This window comes from Bubalus bubalis, chromosome 4 (genome assembly GCF_019923935.1).
Source record: "Bubalus bubalis isolate 160015118507 breed Murrah chromosome 4, NDDB_SH_1, whole genome shotgun sequence".
Lineage (NCBI taxonomy): Eukaryota > Metazoa > Chordata > Mammalia > Artiodactyla > Bovidae > Bubalus > Bubalus bubalis.
Genome location: NC_059160.1, coordinates 104,106,668 through 104,125,674, shown reverse-complemented (window position 1 = coordinate 104,125,674; position 19,007 = coordinate 104,106,668). Strand labels below are relative to the sequence as shown.

General features: G+C 37.9%; 1 protein-coding gene across 1 annotated transcript in view; it reads right to left on the bottom strand.

Annotated features, from left to right (window-relative positions):
• MGAT4C (MGAT4 family member C) overlaps window positions 1-17,694 on the bottom strand; it is a 284,176-nt gene extending 266,482 nt beyond the window's left edge. The window contains exon 1 of the mRNA XM_025284376.3: window positions 16,906-17,694. The gene's annotated coding sequence lies outside the window, so the exon portion shown is untranslated. The remainder of the gene's footprint in view (window positions 1-16,905) is intronic.
• Between the last annotated feature and the right edge of the window lie 1,313 nt (window positions 17,695-19,007).

The window sequence follows — 19,007 nt, the reverse complement described above, 5'->3', positions numbered from 1 at the left end:
TCCTTCAGAATGGACTGGTTGGATCTCCTTGTAGTCCAAGGGACTCGCAAGAGTCTTCTCCAACACCACAGTTCAAAAGCATCAGTTCTTCGGTGCTCAGCTTTCTTCACAGTCCAACTCTCACATCCATACATGACTACTGGAAAAACCATAGCCTTGACTAGACGGACCTTTGTTGGCAAAGTAATGTCTCTGCTTTTCAATATGCTATCTAGGTTGGTCATAACTTTCCTTCCAAGGAGTAAGTGTCTTTTAATTTCATGGCTGCAATCACCATCTGTAGTAATTTTGGAGCCCCCCAAAAATAAAGTCTGACACTGTTTCCACTGTTTCCCCATCTATTTCCCATGAAGTGATGGGACCAGATGCCATGATCTTCGTTTTCTGAATGTTGAGCTTTAAGCCAACTTTTCCACTCTCCTCTTAACCTGGATTCAAATATTACTAACATTTTACCCTGATTTTTATTTGATTAATCTCTCCTTCTGTTTATCCCTCTCTTTCTTTCTCTCTCTCATCATTTGAAGGAAGTTCCACATACCATGGCCTTTTACTCCTAAATATGTTGATCTTTAATTCCTAAGAATAATGATATTCTCTTACATAACCACACTAAAATTCTCCAGTTAAGAAAATTTAATACTAATGTGGTTTCCCAAGCGGCACTAGTGGTAAAGAAACTGCCAGCCAGTGCTAGAGATGTAAGGGACAAGGGCTCAGTCCTTGGGTTGTCAAGATCCCCTGGAGGAGGGCATGGCAACCCATTCCAGTGTTCTTTCTTGGAGGATTCCATGGACATAGGAGACTGGTGGGCTGCAGTCCATGGTGTTACAAAGAGTCAGACACAACTAAAGTGACTTAGCACACAGCACAATATTAATATAATATTTTAAATAATAAGTGTCCACATGACAAAAGTGTTTGGACCAAAAAATATACTTTAGTCTAGGATGGGGGATTGCATTTAACTATTGTATCTCTTCAGCCTCCCTTACTCTGAATCATGTCAGTACCTTTCTTATTGTCATGACATTGGTAGTTTTGAGAAATAAAAACCTCAATGTCTCTTAGTTATTTGAATGTTTCTCATTTTGGATTTGTCTGATGTTTCCTGATTAGTTTTAGATTGATGATCCCAGGCAAAAATAATACCTAGGTAAATTTGTTCATTTCTGGGAATCAAATCTGGGGATGCCTAACAGCCACCTGTCTTTCACTGGTGATGTTAATTTTGAAAATTAAAACAACAGTCAAGGTGTTGCCTGATTTTCCACTGTAATGATTCTTTTTGTTCTTCCTGTCAACTGAGAAACAGTCTCTATGAGCCATTTTACAGCTATACAGATATTCTGCTTCACATCAAACCCCCCACCCCAGATATAGCACCTAATTGTGATTTATTCAATCCAATTGTTACTAATTTGGAAGCAAAGTGACAATTCTGCAACTTCCACTCTTTCCATTTCCTAGTTGGTCCTCTGAATATAATGTAAATAAAGGCTATACCTCTTCCCCTATTTATTTATTATCTATTTATTATTGATATGGACTCATAAATTCTTACTTCATTCAATAGCTTATAATTCATTACTGTGCTTAGTTACTTTGGTCCTCATAGTAACCAGACTGAGTCAAGATTTGACTCTTGAAAATCTAGGAAGACCATCCCTTACCTCCTCTAGGCCAGAACTATCCTTCCCAAGAGGAAGAGGGAGTGAAAAGCAGACATGAATCTTCAGTGGCAGTTGAGCCAGGGCTGGTCTCAGATCCTAGACTAGCTTGACGGCTGTATGTGAGAAAGCGCTCAACAAAGTGTCACCCAAATGCCAAGTGAACCTTCCCCAGTCTTCACTGCAGGTGTCTCCCCACATGGCCACCCAGCCTGTTCTGATGTGCTGACAGACCTTTTACTTCAGTCTGACTAACCGTACTAATCGGTTTGGTCCTACCGAACATGCGTGGGCCACCCGGCCCTCACATCACCTGAAACAGAGGGACAGGAAGAAATTGAAACCGTTCATGTTACTGATGTTGGCCTCCCAGTGTCTCAGAAGTTATTCTGACTTCAATGCCCACCCTCTTCTCTTTACTAGCCCACCAAATCACCCAGGTATCTCCCTTTGACTGAGTGTTTTACAGCTTCCTAAGACCCTAGGAGGGAGAAGGCAATGGCACCCCACTCCAGTACTCCTGCCTGGAAAATCCCATGGATGGAGGAGCCTGGAAGGCTGCAGTCCATGGGGTCACTGAGGGTTGGACCGACTGAGCGACTTCACTTTCACTTTTCACTTTCATGCATTGGAGAAGGAAATAGAAACCCACTCCAGTGTTCTTGCCTGGAGAATCCCAGAGACGGGGGAGCCTGGCAGGCTGCCGTCTATGGGGTCACACAGAGTCGGACACGACTGAAGTGACTTGGCGGCAGCAGCAGCAAGACCTTAGGAAGAGCATTTAAAGATCACTGAGTGAAATTTAAGTTTTCTCCAGGGCTTCAAGCTTCAGTTAGGCCTGTTCCTCTTTACGCTGTGAACTGTCCCAGGTGATCAGGGCAATGCAACCATTCAGCTGAACTTTAGAGAACATGTGGCAAAGCCCCTCTCATTACAGGAGTCTGCAAGATAAATGCAAAAAACACAGTACTCCCAAAGCTGTCTTTGCCAACCACTGATGCTGCTGCAGGTTCAACTTCTCTTTCATCTCAAACTGCATTATTTCTCTGTTTTAAATGGTTGAGTGAAGCCCTGATGGTCTTCTTAGATTCTCAAAAGTTGCAATCATTTCCACTATTTCTCTTCCTGTGTGTCCCACATGTAGTGACTTCTTTTTCAATCCTGTAGTTTCTGTATATCAGGACACTTGACTTAGGACTTGAAATTTCAAGGGCCTTTTCCGATTTGGTTTTATTGTCAGGGAAAATAGAATAAAACATTAGGATATTTAAAGGCATATATAAAGAATAAATGAAGAAGAAAAGTGGAAGGGGACTGCGAAAGTTGAGCTGTGCCAACAAATCCCAGTTGTGTGCAACTGCTTGGTGGTTCAGATAGTAAAGAATCTGCCTGTAATGCAGGAGACCTGGGTTCGATCTCTGGGTTAGGAAGATCCCCTGGAGAAGGAAATGGCAACCCACTCCAGTATTCTTGCCTGGAGAATTCCATGGACAGAGGAGCCTGACAGGCTTCAGTCCATGGGATTGCAAAAAGTTGGACATGACAGAGAGACTAACACATACCTCAGCAATGGCTTATGAAAGGCAGTCACCCCCGCTCAACACACACACACATACACATACCCTTCCCAGTTTCTTAAGGGTTTTTCTGGCCCCTCAGAGCTTTCAGCAAAGCAGGAGGAGGAAAACTGACTCTAGCTGCTAAAGGAGCCCAGGAACTGAAAGACTCTCAGGTATTTTACCTTAAAGTGAAGTGAAAGTAGCTCAGTCATGCCTGACTCTTGTAACCCCATGGACTATACAGTCGATGGAATTCTCCAGGCCAGAATACTGGAGTGGGTAGCCTATCCCTTCTCCAGCTGATCTTCCCTACCCAGGAATCAAACTGGGGTCCCCTGCATTGCAGGCAGATTCTTTACCAACTGAGCTATGAGGGAAGCCCCAATTTTTAATAAGCAGAGAAAAAATCGTGGTGGCCCCAAGTAAGGACATTGGCCATGTGACACTCAACTGTCCTTCTCTTCGTAATGGGTTGAAAATAGGAATCCCTAATGTAAAATTTCTAATGACAGTCAAACACAGCAGCGATTGCCCTAGCTCCCGACCCATGGTTAAGTACATGTTGCTACACTTTTTCCTTCTTGAGCGAATTAGGAGGCGGCAATTGGCCATTTTTCTGGCTCTAATGATCCCTTTCTCTTGATTACTGATCTACCTTCTTGCTCAAAATTAGCTCTTTCCTGTGAGCCTGGCCTCTTGTAAGTTTAGAGAGTTTTGGTAGAAAGTCTTTAAGGGGTTAGATATGGTGGCTCACAGTCACATAGAGGTCTCAGAATATTCTGTGATTGCTCCCTGTGGTGGACACATCCCAAGGTGACCCTCAATGGTGAGCCTCAAAGAGTCACATCCTTGTATAATTCCCTCCACTTGAGTATGGGCATAACCTGTGACTGACTCATGGCCAATAGACTATGGCAAAAGTGATAGGGTGTTATGCCTACAGTTATATTGTTACATAAGACTCCATCTTAGCAGAGTCTAGCAAAGACTCCCCTGCTGTTTTGTAAAACTTAGCAGCCTTGTCGAGACAGCCTCTTAGCAAGGGACTCAGGCAGCTGTAGGAGCTGAGAGTGGCTCCCAGCTGACAGCCAGCAAGAAAATAAATAAGGACCTCAATTCTACAGCCACAAGGAACTGAATTCTGCCAGCAACCACCTGGGCCTGAAACAGAAACCAAACTCCAGAAAAGCACATGGCTACACCTTTATTGCAGCCTCTTAAGACTGAGCGAAGGATTTGTTTAAGCTGTGCCTGTATCACTGACCCATTGAACCTGTGCAATAATATCTATTGTTTTAGGCATCTATATGCGTGAGTGCAAGTGTGCTAAGTCCCTTCAGTCGTGTCTAACTCTTCCTTACACTATGGACTCTAACGCACCAGACTCCTCTGTCCATGGGATTCTCCAGGCAAGAATACTGGAGTGGGTTGCCATGCAAATCCCTTCCATGGGATTTTCCTGACCAAGGGATCAAACCCACCTCTCTAACATCTCCAGCATTGGAAGGCAGGTTCTTTACCACTAGCGCCACCTAGGAAGCCTGTAAGCATCTATGGTTGGGGGTAATTTGTCACAGAGCATTAAAAGACGACTACATTCCTGCAGGGCAGTGAGAACATAACCCAAGGAGAAGAAAAGAGGACCATAGCCTAGCTTAGTCCCTGTGACTTCTATTTGCAGCTCTTCAGGGCTCTGCATGCATTCTCCAAGTTCCCAAACTGATTCCAGTAGGTAGCCCTGCTGGTAGAGTTTAAACATTTTTTTTTCACAGTCAAAATAAGTTAATACAAATAAAATAAATGTAAGAGGAGAGCTTCTGAATACTCAGAAGAGCAGTGGGTTGCACAGGGTGTGCCCACATGCCCACAAATAGAAGCATCCATAGAGTGCTTCCCAGAATGCTTTGCTCTGACTGAAGTTGGGCTGTTCTTCTGACCAGCTCTCAGGCATGTTTACACCAACTAGAAAGAGGAAGATGGTGACTGACACGGCAGCTTTTGGGCTGTGCACTATACCTCAAGCTTTCATCTTGAGAGGGCCAAGGATTAACAGGAGTGAGTCCCACTGCAACCTTCTGAGGGACCTCAGATCTTCTAGTTCTATTCTCCAGTTACCAGCCCCTAAATTAAAGAATAATCAAAAACTCCTTTCAGATTATGGCTCTCCTAAGGGATCCAAGTCTGGGGTCTTTCATCATCTATTCATTTAATCACCAGTTAATGATCTACTCTATGTCCGCACTGCTGAAACAGCAGTGGATAAAACATGCTGTAGTCTGCTTAGTCACTCAGTTGCGTCCGACTCTCTGCACTCTCAGGCTCTTCTGTCCATGGGGATTCTCCAGGCAAAAGTACTGGAGTGGGTTGCCATGCCCTCTTCCAGGGGATCTTCCTGACCCAAGGATCGAACCCAGGTCTCCCACAGTGCATAAGGACTCCTTACTGTATGAGCCACCAAGGAAGCCCAAGAAATACTGAAGTGGGTAGCCTATCCTTTCTCCAGGAGATCTACCCAACTGAGGAATTGAACCAGGGTCTCCTGCACTGCAGGTGGATTCTTTACCAACTGAGCTACCAGGAAAAGTGAAAGTCTCTCAGTGTCTGACTCTTTGCGACCCAATGGACTATACAGTCCGTGGAATTCTCCAGGCCAGAATTCTGGAGTGGGTAGCCGTTCTCTTCTCCAGTGGGTCTTCCCAACCCAGAGACTGAACCCAGGTCTCCCGCATTGCAGGTGGATTCTTTATCAGCTGAGCCACAAGGGAAGTCCCAGATAAAACATATGAAATCCCCAAACATATGGAGTTTTGACTCTAATGGGAGATATGGGAGATACAGAGAAGGAAATGGCAATGAAAATACATGCTAGGGAAAGTACAGGTGCTGTCTGAGCACAAAAGAGAGATGCCTCCCCATTGCAAAAGAGACTTCAGGAATCTCTCTACTCTGCCAGTAATGACATCTGAACTGAGACATGAAGGATGAAGAGGAATTGACAACACAGAGTGCTCCAAGTAGACGGAATATGTACCTAAACCAGAGGTGTGTTTGAGGAGCAATGGAACTGATGGGTAGAGTTTGCAGGTTAGTCATAAAAATAAATACAGTAGTTATCCAGCATGAACTGGATACCATTATTGTGCTAAATAATATAATATAATATCATTTCATATGATCCCCACAGTGTCCCTCAGATGAGACAACTGAGATGAAGAGAGGTGACATGCTTTGCCCATGACTGTACCATTGGTAAATGGTGAAGCCAGAAATTAATGCATACCTGACTGGCTTCACAGCCCACACAGTTTTAACCCTTGGCTTTCATACCCTAGTCAGTAGCTCAAATGAATAGAACAAATAATGGGGCTTCAAGTCAAGCCTCTATTCTTCACTGACGGAGCCACCTAGCCAAACTATAGGTTCAAATACACCCCAGATTCTAGAATTTCTCTGACCTCAGCACCTCCACCCAGTCCTTGAGTTTTTGCTTATAAGTGGGGATAAGTCAGCCCTTTCCCAGTTCTCAGGTCCCTTGTTAGCAAGCCAGGTTTCCACCATGAGGCTGCTTCGCTAGACTTTTTGAAAATAAGACTCTTGTCTCTGAAGTCAGTCACCTTGCCTAGATTCCCACTTCTCTGACCTCAGACACCATGTTTTGTGTTTTTTGTTTTTTTTTTTTTGACTTGTCCTAATTTTGATTTCACAAGAATCCTCAGATTGCTTCTAGATTTTCTGGAGTCTAGTCTAACTACAGAACAACACCTAGAGAACATCTATTTACACTGAGGTGGCCATGGTTTTCCCTAGGCATAGTACTGTGGACTTTTCCAATTTCAAAACCCTTTTTTGACCTCGCTGTTCTCTGAATCTGGGGCAGCACATCCTCCTCTCCTGTAGGTTGCTAGAGTTAGTAGTCAAATTCTATTGCTTTCTTTTCGAGACTATTTTGGAAAGAGGAAAAATCTCATTTCTCTCCTAACTAGAATATTTAAAGATACACTGACCTTTCCCCAAATCACAAGAACAAGTAAATTAAGCAAAATGGTTTTTTTCTAGGCAAATCACAAATCTCTTTTTAAGATTTCTATAATCATTGCAGAGATACCAGAATAAATAGTTCAATGTGTGGCCAACTTTGAAAATAAAATTTTCTAATGCTAAATGTGTATTTTTGCATATATCAAAATATATAATTTTCTATGTATTTACATTTATTTTACATTCATCTTATTCTCTAATCATACAGATTTTTAAACTAATATCCACCACATATCTTTCTCTCTTTTGGGTTTCAGCTAATTTCTCCAACCTCTTATGGTATGGGAACTCTTCTATATAGCAGGTTGTAGATATTTCTTGCTGCAGCTTGATTTTTTTTTTTTTTTTTTGGAATATTATTTGCCCTTCTGGAGGGTTCAAGTCTTACTGTCAGGAGGTTCATTCATGCATTTACTTACAAAGCAAGAGCTACTTATTGTCTATAAAGATGCTTACAGAAAGCTTCAATTAAAACAATTTTTTATGAGAATAAATTAACTTCTGAGTAAATAATCACCACAATTTCCTACATTTTGGATATGCTGTTGTCCTTTTTTTTTTTTAAACCATGATGATGTCTTAAATATAATAACAAAGGTGTACAACATGTAGTTATTTTTTATGAATATGTTTGGTACAAGTTATGAAGACCAGTTTAAAAGGGTAAATGTTACTTAATATTTCACACATCTACCCATGGAATAAATTTTTTCCATTTAGGAAGAAGTCATTATTTGACAGTTCTGTCTAGCAGGTCTTCATTCCTTTTCACTTCTAAATTGCTTGAACATGACTTCAATTCCTAACAATCAATTTCTTTGCTGCCTAGCATCTCAAACTACTTTCTTTAAGGCCACCAGTGACCTTCTCTTCAATTTAAAGTACAATTTCCTTTTATCCTGTATTTTGAGCCTTTCTGCTGTCTTTCATATGGTTGGCCAGAACATTCTCAATTACACTTTTTTCTAGTTTCAGTAAAACCAGTTATACCTGGTACAAGTTGTATATATGGTTACTCAATTTCTATAACCTTTGCAGGGTCTACATTTCCTCATATCTGTATCTGTATACAAATATCTGTATTCCAAAGGACTTTTGCTATATTTATATCACAATTTACAAGTAGACATTGATAGTATTTTTGTTGTTTGACATGCAGCTCAAGTGTACCACTTATAAGTCATTCACACATCAGTGATGAAGAGGCTGCAGAGATGAGCAAGTATTGGGTTAGCCAAAAAGTTTGTTCAAGTTTTTTGTAATATGTAACAGGGTAAACGGAATGAGTTTTGGCCAATCCAGTATTTTAATACTCTCAGAAAGTCCATTCAACTTTCCTGTTTATTATTAAGATCCACTAGTATCTCGGCACCTTTGTTTTTATCTCGGAAAAAGTACTATTCTTTTTTTTTTTTTTATCTTCTAAGTGCCTATACTTTTTATTTAGTGGCTATCCTTACACTAGACATTATACTAGAGGAGGGAGATTCAGTGATGACTCAAAACAGGATCAGCCGTCATTTTCATGAAAATTTAGTCTAGTTGGGAAGATTGGAATTAAAAATTTTTATTAATCAAAAAATCCTGCAACTCTTGCAAATATTAAATATTCTTCTTAAAAGCCTATAATGGGAAAATTTGACCTGGCCAAGGAACTCAAGGAGGATTACTTTAACAGTGTGTTTCTTTCATTGCAATTTGAATGATGAGTAGGAATTCAGTACGTGAAGAGGAACCTTAGTTGTCACATTCCCTATGATTAACTAGCACAATCCTGTATGCTGGTGGATCCTTTTGTTATTTATTTTTCACTTTCCCTAAAATATTTTCTTTCCTGGATCGCCACTTCTCTAATGGCTTCATTGGTGCTGCTGCTGTTTATTCACTAAGTCATGTCCAGTTCTTTTGTGACCTCATGTAGCCTGCTAGGTTCCTCTGTCCGTGGGATTTCCCAGGCAAGAATACTGGAGTGGGTTGTCATTGCCTTCACCAGGGGATCTTCCCAACCCAGGGATCTAACCTGCATCTTCTGCTTTGGCAGGCAGATTCCTTACAGCTGAGACACTAGGGAAGCCCTTAATATAAATTACATGCCACCAGTCCACGGGGTTGCTGGGAGTCGGACACGACTGAGCGACTTCACTTTTACTTTTCACTTTCATGCATTGGAGAAGGAAATGGCAACCCACTCCAGTGTTCTTGCCTGGAGAATCCCAGGGATGGGGGAGCCTGTTGGGCTGCCGTCTCTGGGGTCGCAAAGTCGGACACGACTGAAGGGACTTAGCAGCAGCAGCAGCAAATCATATCAAGAAGGGAATGAAATAGTATTTCATTTTTTTCCTTTAAAATAATTGAAAAACAAATAGCTTTTATTTAATGTTAAGTAATTTAAAAATAAGTACAATGAATTGAGTCATCAGATAAGAAAAAGTCCATTCCCCCTGACCTTAGAGCTAGCCAGTTATGGAAACACTGGGTCATTTAGGATCAGACATTTTCTATCTTTAGCTGATGTTTGATCAGTATCATCAAAGTAACTCAGGGAATCTTTCCAAAACTCTGATACACTTTTCAATGTTGTTTTGTGTGACCCTCTTTACTATTTTTATGTAATTAGTCACCCTACTTGATATCATTCATACTTTAAAATAAATTAATAGAATGGGGAATCTAATAATGCAATTTAAAATTTAATGAAGTAGATTATTTTGCCCTTTCTTCTCCTTTGATGGGTCAGACTGTTTTAAATAATCCCAAGGTAATTTTGCTTTCAGTTTCTTTTAGAAAGCATTCCAGCATAAAGCATCTAGTCACTCCATCATGCCCAGCTCTTTACCCACCAGGTCCCTCTCTCCATGGATTTCTCCAGGCAAGAATACTGTAGTAGGTTGCCATTCCCTTCTCCAGGAACATTTATTCAAAACCACAGTGATCTATCTCATCATCGACTTTCTACAGTATTTAAGTTTTAAAAAAAAAATTCAATTTAACCTTCAGGCCAAGATTTGTACTTATGCAGTTATGACCAGGTTGTCCCTACTGGTTTTTTACAACCAGCATTTGTTCTGATAATTAGTTGCTAATTAGCTTCTCCTGGTCCCTGCCTCCAGTCATTCCAAACACTGGTCTGAATACACTGTGCTTTCTCCTCCCACAGGAGGAGATGCCATCCTTACTGGAGGCCCCTCTGTATGAAATAGCCTTTGATAATCTCCACCTGGAAAATGCTTTACTCATTTTTTAAAAGTCACCTAAAATGATAGCCTCTTTTGGAAAAGTTTTGATTTTGTTTCCAGGTATTAATAGAATAAGTCACTTCTTGTCTATTTTCTCTCAGCACTCTGTACATATCTCTACTATAACACTATCACAATATACTGTAATTATTTATATTCAATTATATGTTGATCTCTAGACCATGCGCCCTTTCAGAGCACTGGTTGTGGTTTGTTCATTGTTGGCAAGTAATAGGTGTTCAATAGTTGTGTGTCTATGCGTCAAAGAATTTATGGAATAAGCCAGAGTATTTAGAAGTAAAGGAACAAAAATACCTTAGTAAAATGACTGGGTTGTTAAAAAATGTTTTACCGATATATTAACAACTTGATTCTACAAAATTGTGAACTGAAGAGAAATTAATAATTTTTATCTTTTTCTGTCTGTATCTCTCTTAATGTAAGTTTAGGCACATTCCACTAAAATAAAGCAAAACATCTACACACACACATAACACACAGAGAGACTTTAAAAATCAAAACACATTTATTTTGCCTTTCGGGGTGTTAGGGATTCAGAACGGCATGAGCTAGAAAAGGACTTGAGCCTCATTCTATCACCACTCCATCACCCATGTGAGAGCATGAGCTGTTGTAAAGGAGAGTGCTGATCTCCACAAATATCAGAATAAATAAACATTTTATAATTACAAGTTTCAAACTCTAACCAACTCACAACAAATAACAAAATTAAAAAGTTAAAAGCAAATAAAGCAAAATGTAACTCTATAGGATTTTCCATTTGTGTTAAATACACATAGGGACGTTTATACATATATATGTGTGTGTGTATATACACACATGCAACATCCCATATCATGCAATTTTAAAGTTAGAGAAACCTCCTGCTGCTGCTGCTGCTAAGTCACTTCAGTTGTGTCTGACTCTGTGCGACCCCATAGACGGCAGCCCATCAGGCTCCCTCGTCCCTGGGATTCTTCAGGCAAGGAAAAATCTCCTAAATGTTATTTAATACATTTTTATTTAATTCATTTTTTATTAAAAATGTGAAATCTAAGACATATCAAAAATCTCATGTATAATAAGTGATAAGGCTATGTGCTTGGTTGCTCCGTCATGTCCGACTTTTTGCAGCCCCATGGACTGTAGCCCACCAAGCTCCTCTGTCCATGGGGATTCTCCAGGCAAGAACACTGGAGTGGGTTGCCATGCCCTCCTCCAGGGGATCCTCCCAATCCAGGGGTCCAACCCAGATCTCCCACATTGCAGGTGGATAAGGTTATCCATTTAGCACTAAAGTCCTCTGAGATCAGTATCAAGTTTTAAACAGTCATTAGAAGGAATAGTTCCCAAAGTTTTTCCATTTGTGCTATACCAGAGCTTTTTGTTTGTAAAATTGGTTTTTAATGAAACTCCTGAATTAACTAAAATGTGACTGAACGCACACACACACATAAACACACACACAATACTAAACAAGTCAGTAATGATAAAAATCCTAAAAGGAGGTGACACTGATTAGAAACATACTATATGCCAGACACTGTTCCCAGTGCTCATAAGATTTGCTCACAAAATGTTCTCACCAACCCTATGAGGTGGATAATTCTTTTTCCCTCAGTTTTTATAGGTAGAAACCGAGGCCTGAAAGAGGGGAAGCAAGACATTGTATTAATACTCAGGTAGTCTGGTCCCAGAAACCATACTTTTACCACAGTGCTTGCAAAACTAATACAGAAACAAACAAAAATTATCTTTAAGAACATCTGCTATTATCTGCTAAGCCGAACTATTTGCTCACCCATTCATAGTCTCTCATGCACTTAAAATTGGGAACAGTTGCTGGAACTGAACTTTCCATCATGCCTCTTGATCAATTACAGCAGATTTTATCATGTTTTACTCCACATTATAAATTTCACACAGTTCTGAGTTGGCAGTACTAATATGTATACTCCATTCTAGGAAAAATACATTTCACACTGATTCAAATGCTACAGTACACCTCTGAGTTACAGTGTGCCACGGCATAAGGGCACTTCTGAATGAAGACTGTGACCAAAACTCCTTATACTCAGTATTACAAAACAATCCTCTGCTTTTAGTAGACCCTTCTTACATTTAAAACACCCACTTGGATGTCAGTTTACATTTTATTTATCATAAATGTTATCAAAACTAATTCTGGAATATTATTAGATAAAATTAGCTAAATTCAAGGCCCACTGTCTTGGCAAAACACGTATGGCTTAATATCTCTTGTATTTAGCTAATGCATACTATTATTACATTCTAATTTTACTCCCTCATTCTGCCCATTTCAAATGCACATTAGCAAAAGGACTAAGTGCAGTTCAGTGATATAATTTTATTATTTTCCAATATTAACAAACAAACGAAAAATTGTACTAAATCAAGTTCATGCAGGCAACTTGGAGTTATTTTACAATTTATGTGTATGTCACTAGATAGACTCTTCACTGGCTAATTAAATGATACCATCTAAAAGTGGTTTATCTTCAACTGGTAGGTTCTGTGTGCAGATTGATTTTCTTTGAGGAGGCTAGATTTCAGACTTCTCTCTCCCTCTTTTTTTTTTCTTTTAAATCACTGGGCATCTGTAAATAAATTCAATGGGTAGTAAATCTTACTTTCAGTTCAACTGCCCTAGGAACTAGAATTAATATATGCCAAACTACTGAAAAATGGGTGCTAATTTTCAGATTATCTCTATTTTGCTTTATTCAAACACAGACTACTATCATTTGGAAGCTATTGTTAACTTTTTTAATAAAAAGAAAGACAAAATTCGCCAATTTCTCACTCTACTTATACTATCTAAACTCTAAAGCCAAACAACTGTAAACTCAATACATTATAACCCTCAGCAACTTTATTATAGAGGATAAATACAAAGTTAGAGTGCTTGAATATGCTCTGCAGTACAAGATAACTTTGTTTTAAAATGCTCTTTGGGGAATCTATTGTAATTTAAGCATTTTATTTTTGTAAAGTTGCATTGATCACATTCAGAATAAAATATAAGTTATAAAATGACTGACAGACATTTTCAAAATATCTAGAGTTATGCAAATCTAGTTTAGAACATACCTGCAAACTTAAAGATACATAGATACATAAGAAATGCAAATAAGCCCATCCTTTAATTCATGTTTTCTATTTCCTAGCAAGTTCTCTGTGTTTTTTTTCAGCCACACCTTGAAATACACTCTATATTTTTAGTAATTTAAAAGAGTAGAGCTTGCCAGACAGAAAAACATAAACATGAACAAGAGCAACGACCTTTTATATTGTTCAATTATAAATAAATCCCAAGCACCTAAAGAGTACATATCATAGGGAAGACAATAAAATAAAACTAGTAGTAGACTAGTTAGATAGCCAGATACATGGTGGGAGGGAGGGAAAGAGGAAGGGAGAGAGAGAGGAAAAAGATACTGATTGATTGGGGGCATTAAAATTTGAAAATCTATTTCTGCATCTTCTTCAAATATTGATGTACTGACTAGGTGATCTTGGCAATAAGTTAAAACCTGTTAGTCTCTGTTTCCTTAGTACCATAGTATCAATAACATTATCATATATCAAACGTTAAGAACAAATGATAGTATATCCATATAAACAACTGTTACAATTTTAAAGTACTTGTAAGAATTATGTTTATGCATGCAATGTAGACACCTAAATATCCATACATTCACATACTAATATAAGCCTACACTAAGATGACATTGTGGTTACAAAATTATGCTTTTCACTAAAGAGTTGGCCATGCAAGTCCAGAATTTCACATTGTTAAGGCAAGTGTCAAGAATTCATCACACTTACAAATACTTCAACTGAGAAAGTAGAAAACTAAATGGTAACATGCATTCAGTAATTTAAAGACACTAATAAAGGTGCTTATATAAATTAAGTTGTAGGAGAAGATTAAGGTGTTTAAGAGGCAAAAATGTTATTTCGGAATAAGTAATAATATGAGGAACACTTTTGAAAAGAAATCAATATATCACCCTCAGCCTGTTGGAAATGCAAAGAACTTCAGAAGGGAATAATAGGAATCTTTTTATCATTGTGCACTTTCTCCATCTCTTCTTAAAATTGGTAAAACCTGTCACTTAGTAACATTCACTTGCTACACAATTTACAAAAATTGGATAAGATAATATGGAGAAGGAAAATGCAAAATGATACAAGATGATAACAACTCAGATAAAAAACATATGTATCAGAAAGGAGGCAACTAACATAGGGATACATGTAGCACATGCCTCTTTCACCTATGTTGCCCTGCACTAAGAATTCTTCTAGGGATTTGTGGCATGGAAAATCGCTACAATCCCCTTGATGTCCTCTATTAAAAAAAAAATTAAAAGCAAAAACTTTCTGTCAATGAAATCTGCCATCCAGGTATCATATCAGGTATATTCATATTGTACATAGTTGTTCAAAGGAAAACAAAGAGATAAACAATTTAAAAACTGTAATCACTCCCAAAGCAGTGCATTAGTGATTAGAGACTATACCACTGAGGAAAGCATTTATACACAGCAGAAAATACAATTTTAAATGTGTAGACTGTTAATTGGCTAAGATTTTCTCCATTGTTGACAGATGATATAAATAGATTTTTGGAGAATTAAGTGTTAGGAAACAAATGCTTTACCTTACTCAAGATTGATCACCTGTGAAAAAGACAGTCAATACCTCTGAGTTACTCAACTCCACTTTGAAGTACTTAATGGCAAAGAAAAAAAAAAAAAAATCATTTTGAAGCTGTGGATCAGGCTTTCAAGTTCATCCTATCAAAACTTTTGGATTCCCAGTTTTAGATTTTTGAAATTTATGGAGTAGGCCAACATAAATCTCCCTGTAAAAAAATTAACCCCAGATCATGCTTATAAGCATTTGAGGTTTGGTTGATTATAAATTGTCCTGACTGAGACAATAATCTCAGTTCTTTAAATTCCATTAATACATGTCTGACACTTTCTATAAACTCAGTTTTGTTCAGACCTGAATTGACTGAAGGAGACAAGTCGAACAACAGTAATGTCAAGCACTGACAAACAGGACTGGGCTGGTAGAAGAGAGAGAAGTGTGACATAGCTGAGAAGTCCCTGCTGTCTCCAAGTACAAACTGAGCATCTCCAAATTCTGATGTCTAATTGTCCAAATTACTGGTTTGCACAGGCAGAAATATTCTATGTTAAAGAAGAGTAAAAATAAATCTGAAAAACATGAACGTGTCACAGCTTGATGGACAAGTCATTATTCAAAAGTTTTATTACCCTAGAAGAAGTGGAGATGCTATTAAAATAAGACAACATCTTCTAGTAAATAACAGCTATTTACACTTTTCTGTGTCTTCATCTCATAAATATCATTCAACTCTAAGATAACAATAGTCTACTGCTTTCTACTGTGATAATAGACAATATTTGAGGAGTTAAAAGTGTTTCTGAATTCTTTATTTGGTAGCATATGAAAATTCTCAGTCAATTAAAAGCTTTTATTGTATTTGATTATTCAGGATTCCTGTCAGATTTAATAACCTATGGCCATAGTAATTCAACAGCTGTAAATATATCTGTTTTGCTACAATACCGTAAGGATCCCCAGGTGTAAATATCACTACTAATAAATAATTAAATGATTGAAAGCTTTAATTTCAGGACTTAAATATTTTTCAGATAAATAAAACACATAATTTTGTTATGCATTCAAAAGCACTTAATGAAATATACGATTTTTAACATCTCTCAATTCCAGAAAAAACATATCATTCTTTAAAACTATTTGCTAGTATTATTTCCTTAGGCTAAAATTAATAAATATGGTTATAAAGTACCACAACTTCATTTCAGAAGCTAAAGCCTTTGCTTCCTTGGTAAATTCTGTTTTCCCATATAGATACAACTTTCAAAAACTGTTCCAAAGAACTATCATTTAACAATTAGAAACTTTAACTCATTTTAAATTTATAGCAACACTATCTGATTGACCAGTTTTACTTCTACTCTTTGCTACTAACAGCAAATTAAAAGGCAATGGAGCAGAGTGTATACATATGCACATATATTTAAAGACATTCAAAATAATAATCTCATAAGTTACTTTCCTTTTTCAAAAGAAAAGCTGAATTACCTGCTGTTCTTTTTCTACTGCAAATTAGTTTTCCAGGTGCACGTTAGTATGCTCTTTTAAAATTCATTTCGCTAAATCCACACCTCCTTTTAATGCTGCTAAACAGTGCTCTGATTAAAAGCTGACCAAATAGTAAGGCTTTTCAACCCCGACACCAGTTTCTCATACTGTTTCCCCTGTTACATACATCTACCCTTATTTTGAAAGAAAAGGTAAAACAGAAGAGGCTCTTACCAGAGACAGAGAAAACAATTGGTTCAGCTACATCCAACAGTGCTCCGTGCAGCCTGGCAGCATGAGTGATCCCTGGGCCTCACACAAAAGCGAGATAATTGGCTCTCAATGAAGAGATATAAACATCCATCATAATGGCACTGAGGCTGAAGCTGAACGCTACCTCAGCGCTTCTATGTACTCCGACTGGAAGATGATGTCACAAACATCAACTGGGTGTACTCTCATTGGCTTCTGTTACCTGGAATCATATCTTAACCCTAAACTGTCAGCTGCAAATTGAAATGCTCATCTCTGACTATAATTTTTGCTCAAAAGGGGAGTAAAAGTGATGCTGAGCTACTGGAGGATAGAAAACTGAAAATACTTTCCCCCAAATATGCTAAGGCAAATTTACATCATTAATTAATTAGGATCTATGGGAACTTTATTTTCCAGATATGTTTATTAAATGATAGTATTTATAAAAGGTATTCCATTGAGTGGATATTAAAGGAGATGACTGATATATTCACAGCATCTAGAATTTAAAATTTTCTAATTACTTTGCATTGATTTTACAGAACTGCCCCCATGAGACTAAGAGGGTCAAATTGAGAAAAATTACAATGTAGACAATGCACTGTGGAGCTTTTGATCAATCTGGTCACGGTAGCCACGTGTACTGCAAAATCTAGTAAAATTTTTGAAATGAAAATATATATTGATCTCTGAATGTTAAATATTACTCTCTAAATGCTAAAAATGTTACATGTTAAATAAAGTTTTGTTTAATAAAGCTTAAAGTATGAGATACTAAAAGTACAACATCACTAGCAATAAAGCTAAATTTTATTTTTTACAAAGACTAATTTATAAGTCACTGGAACTGTAGACAAGCCCATTTCAGTAATTGAAGGCTACTTTATAATATAGTGCAGTTCTCTTTGAGTGCAAATGGGGGATAATTATCTATCCCTTACCCTCTATTCTGACAAAAGCCCCAGACTTCTCCCTAGGCTTAAATCCAGTGGGAGAGGAGGATAATGGGCTAAGCTGGTTGCAGCAGCTTGCTGCCAGAGGGACAAAACTACAATCACCTTGAAATATATCCAAGCTTTCCCCACCAAAAGGAGCTGTCAGCCGCATAACTGTGAGATGCGAGCATTACCAGAGCTATTCAAAGACCAGCTCCTTCTAAATCCAGCCCAGTCATATCCCAGGGCAAGCCCTTTGACAGCTGTGCAGCGGAGCATGCAAATAGTAGACCCACCTGGAGACAGAATGAGAGAAAGTCTCAGCATCCACCCCCATCTTTAGGGAAAGGAAGGTCACCAACAGTGCCCTTGTGGACCATTGTGTCGGTTCATGTCCTTCTGAATAATGGATTCAGGACAAAGAGTTCTTATAATTCCTCCACATTTCCAAGACAGAAAACTATTTTTATTGTATGGCACAATGAGAATTCTAAAAGTTGAAAATATATGAAAAGACATTTTCATGGGTGACAAATTCAAATTTTACTTCCAAGTCCTGATTTTCATGACTATTAGTTTATTTGATTATTTTTAGTAGCAAGTTAGTACTGGTATAGGGGTAAGAATTTTAGATTTGGGTTCAAAAGCCCCAGTCTCCAATCCTTATCTGTAAGAACTTCAGAAAATTAATAACTTTCATGTATAGAATGAGAATGACAATGCTACATACACCAAAAAAAGTTGATATAGGGATTAAATGAGATAATGTATGGACTATATTAAGTAAAATAAAAACTATTACACAAATATAAGATGCAATTAATATTGCTGTTGTTATGTAAAAGATGAAGTGTTCATTTTAAAAGATTTGGGTAATTTAAAATGAATATTCAAGTCAGAACTTTCAAAATAGTTAAGAAATATAATGATCCTAAGATCTTATAATTTCAACTAGAAAGTAATGTTGCAAATTAACTTGATTTATAACAGTGATTCACTCAGTGGTCTCTTTTTGAACTTGTTGATTTTTCTGCTATTATTTGGAGTTTAATCATACTAGTCAAGTGCACAAATCTAAATTGAGAAGACTATCAAACTATACTTTGGGCCAACATGAAAGACACTGTCCATTTATTTCTGCCTAAA